The 10,188-nt window shown below is 32.8% G+C and overlaps 1 protein-coding gene across 2 annotated transcripts in view; it reads right to left on the reverse strand.

Moving 5' to 3' along the window:
* LOC107029574 (protein YIF1B-like) overlaps positions 1-215 on the reverse strand; it is a 7,434-nt gene extending 7,219 nt beyond the window's left edge. Inside the window, exon 1 of one of the 2 annotated variants that reach the window (XM_015231011.2) lies at positions 81-215. The gene's annotated coding sequence lies outside the window, so the exon portion shown is untranslated. The remainder of the gene's footprint in view (positions 1-80) is intronic. The other variant, XM_015231009.2, reaches the window with a different exon arrangement.
* Between the last annotated feature and the right edge of the window lie 9,973 nt (positions 216-10,188).

Genomic DNA, 10,188 nt, shown 5'->3' on the forward strand with positions numbered 1-10,188 from the left:
TATATATATATATACATAATTCATTCGTTAGTTACAATAATGAATCAAAAAATTTCTCAGTTAGGAAGAGAAAATTTCACCTTTCTGAGAGATAAACCGGAGATGATTGAAATGTAGCAGTAATGAATGCAAGTTAAAACTTAACAAATAAGGCGTTGAAGGGCAGATCCAAACTTAGAAACCAAGATTGAATTAAATGGGTGGGCAACCATATTTTTATGACCCGACCCATATTCTATAACTTTTCACAAATTATTTTGGATTGACCAATAGGTTAAGTAACAGAGGAGAAATTTTTTTTAAATAATACTTATAACTTTTCATAAGGGTGTTAATTATTCGAGGGGAACTTTCACATATAACCACTAAAAAAATAGCCTAATTACTCTCTATAGCTATAGTTTGATAACTACAATTCGTAACTATATGTTACAGGAAGGAGAGAGGCGAGTGAGACTGGGAGAGAGAGGAGAGAGGAGCGAGAGAGCAAAAAGTGAGAGAGAGGTGAATTGTATATGTATATTGGTTAGATAATTATATATTATATATGTATTTGTATATATGGCAAGCGAGATTGGAAGAGAGAGGAGAGAGGCGAGCGACAGAGGGCAGAGAGTTGGAGAGAGGTGAATTGAATATGTATATTGATTAGATAATTGTATATTATACATATGCATTTGTATATTCTGGCGAATTATATATATACAAATGTAGCTAATTATATAAACTCGAAGTCAACACACATAATTAATATATAATATTAGTCGTGAGTGACAATTATAGCAAACTATAACTGTAATGAGTAATTAAGTAGTATAAGTTTTTTTAACCACATAATTTTTCCATTATTCAATGCAAAAGTCCATAAGGGTCATTTGGTAGGGAGTATTATTATGAGAAATAATTCATATATTATATCTGGTATTATTTAGTACTGTTTGGTAAGAATTTGGGTCTATATATATCTAATTGATGGATTTGTTATACACGCCTTACATTGTATTAGAAGATGCATCACTAATAGGATTTAATACCATTAGATAAGTCTATGTAAAGACAAAAATATCCCTCAAATTATCTTAATTATGTGTTTCTTATATGTTTTATATTTGTACTAGTAATTTTTTTAAAAAAATAAATTAGCTTACAAATTGTTTAGAGAAAGTTGTTTATTACTAAGTAGGTGTTTGGTCATGCGATACCGTAAAACGATATGAAATCGTGAGATGAAATCAGTGACATGTGATATTACGTTGATTCCATATCATGAGATGTGATTCCATGTTCTCCAAAACCCATTATATGCCCTTACCGTTAAAACAAAGTTATTTTTACCCCTACCGTTACTAATTTCATTATTTTTGCCCCTCAATTGGATGAAAATCCCCAAATAACTTAAACTAACCCGATTTCAACTGATATTACCCAATTATCTATTTTAACTCTAATCCAAAACTGACCCACAATACTAATATTTCCTAATCTTCAAAATCAAAATCATATTTGAGACTTAACTATGAAATTCATCGAAAATTGATGGCTGAAATTTGTCCACAAGTGATCAATCCAATATCCCCTTCTTCCTCGCAAGCGGTAGATTTTGTCGTCAGTTTTTTCAGTTACTGTTTAATCCATTCTTTCTTTAATCTTGATCAATTTTACTTGTTATGAAATTTGGATCTCTATTGTTGTCAAATGTGTGCTTGAATTTAGGGGAATGTATAGCAGATGATTCAGATTATCAACTCCGTGAAATTTTGGGTTTCCCCCTTTCGAATGCTAGGTTTGAGATTGAGGTGTAGTTGATAATTGTGATTTTTCGAGTCAAAATTCGTGTAGAAAATTTCAACTTTTAATGATTTTCAATATGTGGATTCTATTAGTGGGCGGATGGGTTATATTTGAAGAATTTCTTTCTCTATCATCAGAGAAATTTAGATTGAGTAATTTGTCTTTGAGACAAGAAGAACAAATCCAAACAGGAGATGAATTTGAATGTTTCATACATGGGATATTTGATGAAACAAAGTAATTGAAATATGAAATTTTAGTGTTTTCGCCATTAATGGTGTTTGTTGCTGCAACTTTGCCTTTGTCTTTCATGGCAATTCTTGATTTCGTTGAGAAGGAGATAAAAAAAAATGAAGAAATTGAGTGTTAGCTACTAGTACGGTGGGTTGGGTTTGGATTAAAATAGATAATTGGATAATTTCAGTTGAAATCGGGTTAATTGAACTTATTTGGGGCTTTCCATCCAATTGAGGGGCAAAAATGATGAAATTACTAACAGCAGGGGTAAAAATAATTTCGTTTTAACGGTAAGGGAATAGTCAACCAATAAAACAAAGTTGAAGGGTATTTTTGACCCTTTTCCCTACTTTTAATACAAAAATTGATTCACAAATTTATATTTGTTAAAACAACACCACATTTATATTCACTAACCATTTATTTTATATGTAAATAAAATTTATAATCACATCATTACTTTTTAAAACTTATTATTCACACTGATATAAAATGTATTATCCTCACCATCATATATACAGTCATTTTAACTGTAACGATGTTACTACTAAGGGGTATTCCTTAGATGTAACATAGCATATAGAACCCCGAACGACTCCACACAAATCGCTTAGCTTTCATAACATAAGAATAGAGCAATAAAGAGTAAAATACATTTATGAGTGTTAAAAAGTTCTGCATAAAAGAAAGCCAAAGTTTAGACTTGTCTCAACATAACCATCTATAACAATACTTGTCGAAATTAGATTTGGACCATACATCATATCCAAAAAGGAAAGTACAAGAAGTGGAAACTAAAAATAACAATTTCATTTCCGAACCATGAGGAATCACCAAGATCGGAAATATATCAAGTTCAAGCTCTAGCCACTGGAATGGACACCTGTCTTTCGAACCTTATATTAAGGAACAATGTAGGCAAAAGTATGTGTTAGCATAAAAATGCACAAAATATGATAATTATGCATAAAAATCATTTAAAAACATGTTGAAATGGACATGATAATTATGCATAAAAATCATTTAAAACATGCTGAAATGGACATTTCATTTCAAAGCATGCAATTTGCCAAGTTCAAACGTCATATGAGATATTAGAAATCATAAGTCATAATCATGGATAAAATAAGTTAACATCATCTTTAAAACCTCTGAACTCATTTACAAAGTTTCTCAAGTACAAATAGTTCATTAATCATGTTCTTATTGTGGGAAGAATAGTGTTAACTGACATAGAGACCATGTGAGCTAAAACATGATCATCCGGTGTCTCCCACACCGAAAAGGATTGTTCTACTTGCCTAAGTTAGAACCATGAACTCTTAGCTTAGGTAGATCCACTAGCTAGAGAACCTATGGAGGCACATAGGTTATGAGATACAGAGATTGCTACTAGAAATTCGGACTCAACTAATGTCAAAGGTTTCCAAGCTTGTCATATCCCGAAACCACACTCTAGAAAATAGGGGCAATCTCGGGTTGCAACCGACGTACTTGACTTCTCGGAGGTCTTGTACAAGCCCTTACATATCATTCATCGCATATACATAATGAAAAGTAGTGCAGAATTAGAACTTTTCACAAAACATATCATAGTCTTTAAAAATCTCTTTCATATAAAGTCATAGGAAATACCAAGTCTAAATCTCATAAAACATAAGACACGAGAATACTTTTGGGACACGGCCTATATACAATACTAATATAGAAATACTTAGTCTATTACAATACTTCTAATAGAAAACATAAAAGACATATATGCCCTCGAGTCAAGTGAGAACATACTTCAACTTCTCTTGAACGATGCTACGGTCCAAGTCTTCCTTCCCAAATGCTCCTCACCTACCAACAACTATAGAGATAGATAAAAGCATGGAGTTAGTACAACCACATGTACTAAGATAAGATTTAAGCCAAATATCATAAGAACAACATTTAACAACTTAGAAACACATAAGATAATATTTAAGACAAATATCATAATTATTGAAGTCACCTTACAGTAACCTCAACTCACTGTTACAGTGAATTCCTTTAATGTACAGTGAAGTTGCTTATCTTCACCTTAGACATCTTCTAGTATGTAATCATCCCACTTAAAGCTATCCTAAGACTCACTTAAGAAACACAAAGAGAGACCGCCCATACAACGTCCCTAAGCATGCCTAAATGATCTTCAAGACTACTTATAATGAGTCACATACACACTTACAAGACATTAAACATATCAACATATAGATAATATGACATTTTCTCATCAAAGGCTATCAAAAGACATACTTAAGTAGATCAAGAAGATAATGTCCATGATTGACCTCTTCAAGACTACCTAAATAATCCTTAAGACTTCCTAAGTTTAGATCATGTCCAAATAATCAACATCTTCCTTAACTAGAGTCATTCTTAAGACTCATCTAGGTAAGATACGAAGTGACCATTCCTATGTCCACTTCACACCTTAACTAGACAACCCTTAACTACTCTATATAAGTATTTATTCAATTAACATACTTTCTTAACTTAAGTCATTATATTCATTAGTTAATTTAAAAGACATTCAACACATAAAGGACATTCAAGTAATGGTCTTGGACAAGACCTAGGAACTCCCAATAACACCTTCAAAGCCTATTGTGCAATGTCTAAATAGCGTCTCATACCACCACCTAAACTTCATAGAACTTCTCAAATGCTAATAGGTATTCCATACGATGAGAATAGACAATAACCGATATAGACCATGATATCAAGACGTGGAATTCGGAGGTATATCCTACTCCAATGAGGTTGTTCTACTTGCCAATGGTAGAACTCAAACACATCCCATGTAGGCACATGGTTAAGGAATATGAAGGGCATACTTTATATTCTAATCTCATTCTTTGACTAAAACTACTTCCCTTACCATACTCACTCGGTGCTAGCCTTCTTTATCATAGAGTAATTCACACTTAAGGTTCACATAAAAGGGTTCCATATCAAGTTCATAACCCAATTACATTTACCCTACCAAAGAGGTCTTCTAAGGCTACCTTACAATGGCGAAAAGAAGCTCATGATGACTTTCCTAAGGTTTGATATGATGTCTTTCCAGCCAATGAACCTTAATTCCATCATTCCTTTACTTTGAAGAATACCATTACGGCTTACGACTTGAACATTCATAACCTTACCACTAGGTTCAAGGTTTCACATAAAAGACCCTCTTAACTTCATTTATGGTCACATATCATTCATACATTCAAGACTAAGAGACTTTAGCATCCTAAGTCAAGCCACCACATATTCACATTCAACATACATCAAACAAGGGACACAAGTCAACTAAGACAAGACACTACATACTTCACTTTAACTTACAATACATGCCATTCTAGAAACACATAGACATAACCATATCATCTTCAAGTCATCCTATACACTATCATATTATCATCAATGTGACCAACATAGACTCATATAGTCAATTAGGAATAACCAAGTATAAACCCTAAGACTATACACACAAGGTCAAAGTCATAGTCTAACATGATGTCACCTAAGATAACATGAATAGAAAAACACATATATGACTTCACATGTACATATATATTGTCATACATCACATACTCAACTACACAAATAGCCACATTACTTCAAGTAGTTTGCCGACAAGGTCATGATCATCATAATACATAAAGTAACGCGGACAAGGCCATATCAATTGCAAGAAAATCACATAACACCACCACCATAAGTGGACCATATCAATCAAAAACATTATTGAAGTCTAATTAACATCAAAATAAATGAAATAGGGCAGTGTACCACCACAACATCCTCAATACCTCGATTCGATGCTAAATCATCCAATTCAATACCATAAGATCCTTACCAATGGCCGTGAACAATAATTCAATATAGAAACTATGATAATCAATGATACTGGTCAACTCAATAAACATTCATAAATATAATACAACCTAGATATCAATTGAACACAATTCTTACATCATTAGATAACCCGTAGGAATCTACACTAGAATTCATAAACATTAAGTCAATATCAAGTAACCCATAACTTAGTCAAAAACTTGGGTTCATCCAATTCATGGGTTCATAGGTAATTTATGTTAAAATCATCAACACAATAACAATTTAATCTATAATAAACGTTTAAAAACAATTAATGCAGAAACCCATGGTAGATACATGAAATTGGACAATTCAACTTTGAAAACTTTAGAAAATTTCTTAAGAGTTGGGATCATTGATGAAGAGAGTTTCAAGGATCAAAATTTATACCTTGATGAAGCTAATTCTTCACTTTGATGAAGAATCTCTACTCAATTCAACAATCCAAGTTGTTCCTTGACTTTGGACTTCAATGGAGTCTTAAGGAATTTCTATGGGATTTTGGGGTTTTGATTTGGAAGAATGAAATCTTCTTAGTGTTAAACACTTATATACACACTTAAAATACCCAAAATATCCTTAAAAGAACCGCCAATACTCTTATTTGTAAGTGCGGTGAAATTACAACTTCACCCCTCACTTAATAGTAAAGTTCCACGCAGGACAGTTTCATAGACGGAAGGGCCATAGACGGCCCGTCCCTTGACCAACGGACTGTTTTGTTGGTCTGTGGTCTGGCACTAAGGCTTGTCCTTGGTCCCTCCTTCCCCAGGATAAGTCTCAAACGACTAGACCCAACCAACGGGGCGTTGATTGACCCACTGGGTGTCGACTGCCTCCTTGGTTTGGTCTGTCTTGAGCAGCCTTTACACCAACTTTTGGTCCTTCCTCAAGTACCCTTGGATGGTCCTTGGAGATGTTTTCCCGGATGTTTCCAACCCAAACATGATCGTATATAAGTTTTGGACCTCTCATATTGATTTCATCCAAAACAAACACGTAAACTCGACGAAACATGCCTAGACACACGAGGTCGTTTCAAGGCAAACCTTTCGAACGTCATGGACGTTTGATCTCCAAACTCCACGAAACTCGACACACTGACTATATACATCATAATAACTCATTTAAGGACCTTATAACATCATGAATTACACATCAACACATAAAATCACATATGAAGCACATAGGTGACTTAGTCGTCGAACGTCTTAGTCGCCCCTTGACGTTTGACATCCAATGCACCTAAACTCTTAGACAATGCCTCAATACCATATATTAGACCACTTTAGGACCTTAGACCACCATGACCAACATGTTAGAATCTAGTTCACCTAAGTCATTTTCGAGATCTTACATCCATCTCATGAGATATACATGGGATGCCCGGACTCAATGAAAATAAAAAAACTTCCATCTCATTTTAATATTCACCCGGTGTTAAGAAAAATTCCCACAGAATATTTATCAAATCTTACTTAACGCAGTCCCATGAAAAGATATTATTGTCAACCAATCCAAGTTAGTTCATTGGGATAACTCTTATTCATTGATTCAATTATGTGAGAATAATCTTTCAACCTAAGAATCCTTCTAAGTGAGAAAACCTTTCACATCATGGTGGTAAGTGTTTCATGAGAATGTTTTTACAACAACATAACAAAACAGTCAATATTGGAACTTTACTTTCAAAGCACCCTTAAAGGATTTACATATGTCTCATAAGATCATGCACAAGCTCACACTTTGCCCTTCCAAGTTTCAAAATCACTTTAAATCACCAATCTAGAATTCAAGCATTAGATAGGGATTTCATCATAAAGTTATTATAATTATAAAACTTCATGCTTTAGATCATAAAAACTCATGGTTCATGCTCAATAACCCACGTTATGAGACCACAATTTGGAAAAACATGGGGCTTTTTATTGGTTAACAGGGATAGCATCATAAATGCATTGTAAATCATCAATTAATGCATATTTAGACATAATTAAATCATTAAAATCAATAATCAAAAGAACCCATGGAGAATGAAGAAAACTCTAGCTAATTGGGGAATTCTACCATTAGAAATAGAGGAATTTGAGGACTCCATGGGTGAAAGGAACTCATGGATGAAAGCTATCATACCTCAAACCCAATTGTCCATCTTCAATGGAGAATTTGGGTCCTTAATAGGGGTGGGTATTTGGATCTTCGGTTCGATTTAGTCAAATTTTGATTCCATTCTTTGATATTTGATTTTAAAAAAAAGTGTGTACCATATTTCAAACCAACCTAGATCAGTTCGATTCAATATTTTCAACTTCGATTCGATTTATTTCAATGTGTTTAAAAAGGTTTTTTGGTGCAAATAGAAATAAAGAGGGAATTGATAAAGTAACAATTGTTATTCACTTCACATTTCAAATTTCAAAGTAACAACTAACAATCTAACAATAAAAAGTAATAACATCAATTTATTGTTCACACTTAAAGTAACAACATAAAATGATAAAATCATAAAGTAGAAACACCAAGTTGTTGCTCAAACTTGAAACTTAAAAGCAACAAACTACTATACTGCCTTAGACTTAGAGTGTGATTCAAACATCCAGCCAATAAAGAACAACTTTACAAGATAACAAGTAACAATTGTAAGTCGGCAAACTTTGTGTAGCTGCTACCTGCTAACATCAAGGCTCCAGCCAACAAAATAACATCAATGGCAACAACTTTTTCATAGTCAATCACAAAATAACATCAATGCAAACTTTATATAGTTGTTGCCTGCTAACATCAAGATTAATGTCCGCTAAGATCAAGCATTAGCCAAAAGGCAATAACTATTTTTTTTACACGTAATAGCAATAACAAACAATAAAATCAGAGTACTAGTAGCAGCCAATGTGGAAAAACTGTCTCTTAATATTTCTAAAACATAAATCACAAAATTTAAAACATCACAAACTGTAAATGGAGTCACAATGCCCTTCTTTGTTGTCTTGAACCACCACACAATGTTTTGAAAATCAAAACAAATGAGCGAGCTTTAGGAGATATGTTTGAACTTGAATTTAATAAAAATTAAACCAAAAGGAAGAAACTTAGAAGTTAGAATATTTCAAGATACAAAAAGATATCTTATATCAAACAAATAAAGTATTGAAACTCAACATTATTAACAAAATAGCGAATTTTTATCATACGCCAACAATGCAAGAATCTCTTCCATTGTTTGTCATTTCTAAAGATAATTTAAGTAAATGTCAAGCAAAATAAATAAGTAAATTAGTTTTACAACACATAAACAATGTGAAACCTCACCAAACTCAAGTTTCTCAAGATACTCCAAACTTTCTTCCACACAAATAGAATTAGGCTCTTTTCTAAGCCAATCTTGAGCACAAACAAGAGATTGCACACATTAAAGAGTCAAAGAAATTCTGAATCGATCAAGAATACGTCCACCAATATTGAATGCACGTTTTAATGCCACACTTGAAATTGAAATAGCGAATACATCATGAACTAACTTTGAAGAACTAACTCTGAAAGAATAGAAAATCTTAGAGCATTAACTTTCAACCAACTTAAGACACCGAAATCATCATGTTTGGGCTCTTGATCTTCTTTAAGTTATCTCTCCAGCTCTGACTTAGCAGCTCGATTTTCACTATTTTTCTTTTGTTTCTTCATGTGAAGTTTAATTCTCAAAGCTTTTGTTCTCGAATTTTGAGAACAAGAGCTAGATGAATCGATAAAGTATATATTGATAGATATGATGATATTGAAATTCATTTGAATGTTTTCCTATACAATCTTCAAACAAAATTCCATATAAGCCTTCACTTCTTTATTTACTTTCTTTCTGTTTTCCTCTCCGAATAGTTCTTCAAGTCCAAACCTAACATATACATATTTATTGTGAGGTTCTAACACATATATATCATTGAGTTCATCTTATCAGGAGGAATGCCCCAATATTTCTTGAATTTCTTCATCATCTCATCAGCTATATTTTTCAAATTAAGATCTTGACTTGCAAGACACAGTTTCAAGTATATATTAAGCTCACATATATCCTCAAAATGAACACTAGATTTAACATAATGTGAACCTAAAACCTTTATTATAATCTCATAAATTTTTTCAAGAAATTTTACGATACTTCTCACATTTGCCCAATCGTCACATAAAAACGCACCACATAAAAACGCACCAATAATACTTTCATCTTCACAAACATGAGTAGATAGATAAGTTTATATATATATATATATA

This window comes from Solanum pennellii, chromosome 9, assembly GCF_001406875.1.
Source record: "Solanum pennellii chromosome 9, SPENNV200".
NCBI lineage: Eukaryota > Viridiplantae > Streptophyta > Magnoliopsida > Solanales > Solanaceae > Solanum > Solanum pennellii.